The 1,640-nt window shown below is 41.8% G+C and overlaps 1 long non-coding RNA gene across 1 annotated transcript; it reads right to left on the minus strand.

The window, feature by feature from the left end:
- Window positions 1-803: 803 nt before the first annotated feature.
- Window positions 804-1,443, minus strand: LOC134202280 (uncharacterized). The gene is made up of 3 exons (XR_009977197.1): window positions 1,317-1,443; window positions 980-1,253; window positions 804-919 (listed from the first exon to the last, which is right to left on the minus strand). It is a non-coding gene; the product is annotated as an uncharacterized LOC134202280 (long non-coding RNA).
- Between the last annotated feature and the right edge of the window lie 197 nt (window positions 1,444-1,640).

Consider the following 1,640-nt stretch of genomic DNA (forward strand, 5'->3'; position numbering starts at 1 on the left):
CGAAGGAATTCTTTGAGCAATTTTCGGAGAAATTCCTGAAGAAACTTCCAAATGAATTTCTAGAACTTCTGGAGGAACTTCCGGATGAATTGCGGAAAAATCCTTTGAGGAGCTTCCATAATTCCTAGAGGAACTTTCGGAAGCATTCCAGAAGGAACTCCCGGAGGAATCCCTTAAGGAACTTCTGGAGGAATTTAAGGAGGAACTATCGGAGGAATTCCAGGAGAAACGGTGAAGTTTTAGTGCACGAAATGAATGAACGTTGCCCCACACTGCTGCCGTCGATTACCAATCATCGCAGGAAGTAGGTGAAATAATTACCGAACAATTCAGCTGTTGAGATTCCGGTGAACTGAAGTAAACTTCACCGAAATCTGTGAAATGATTTAAGTGTGAACGGTGTGACGCCAGCTGCCGCTGGCTGAAAACGATCTAACACGCCACCGCCGATAAAATTTCAATCAACGGGTCTGATTAAATTAAATTAAAAAAAAAATAAATTGAGTTGAGATCTAACTCAGCTCATTTAAGCCCCAAACGCAATAGTAGCGGAACGGCGACGGAAACGGCAAATTTGACAGAAAATATATGGACTAACTGTCAAATCTTGCCGTTTTCGTTGCCGTTCCGCTGCATTGCGTGGGGGGCTTTATTACGCTATTGTTTCAAATTAAAATTTGATGGAGTGGATTCTTATTCGGGAAATCCAGGATCCCTACACTAAATCGGTGTGAAGTTAATCATTTACGTATTCCATTCGCATCCAAACGCTCATCGTATTACTTTTCTTTTAAAATAGGTATTGTCCTGCCTATCTTTCCGGCGCTATAGAATATACTCCATGATGTTAAAATTCCTTTTTAGCACGGGTAAAATGATCTGGTTGACTCATCCGATTAATTTTAGTTTATGCCGGCATCTGTGAAAGACAAAGTCATCATGATTTCAATAATCTCACGGACATTACCACAGAACTTACCTAATTGTCGGGATCTGTTGTTGAAGGACTTTCCAACTTGTGCCGAGAACGCTGCAACACATGCATTCCGGAGGCAGGCATCATCACGGCCTCTGTTCACGGTCTTCATGAATTTTTATAAACAGCACTCACGCGATCAACATCATCGGCAGCTTGATCAGCAGCAGCAGCAACACATCCCTACGGTTTATTTGAATCCGCATTTTAAATCCAGCGATGGCAAATTGACCGCATCCGCCGTCAATGGGATTTGATGCCGGCATCCATACGAACTCTGTAAATGACAAAGTTCTCAGCAATTCATTTATTATGAATATAAAAGTAATACAAAACTTACCCGGCACACGTCGTCGGAAGAAGCGCATCCTGACCGCGAGGACCAGATGATTCGTTGGAATGTCGATTCGTTTCAGCAGCTTCGAGAATATTTTTATTTTTTTTTCCCCAACACCTCAGCAGTGCGGCTGTATGCAAAAGCAAACTGTCAAAATTGAAAATAGACACGTACAAATACTATTGCAACAGCATAAAATCATAAAAATGGATATGTATTTGCATCGTAACATAACTAACATCTCCTAACTAGTGGCTAACGTCGCACAGATTGTTTGCTGGGTCGGTTCACTTTGTTGTTCGGTCTCATTGATTGCGGTGCGTAATC

Source organism: Armigeres subalbatus, unplaced genomic scaffold (assembly GCF_024139115.2).
Source record: "Armigeres subalbatus isolate Guangzhou_Male unplaced genomic scaffold, GZ_Asu_2 Contig1127, whole genome shotgun sequence".
NCBI classification, from domain to species: Eukaryota; Metazoa; Arthropoda; class Insecta; order Diptera; family Culicidae; genus Armigeres; species Armigeres subalbatus.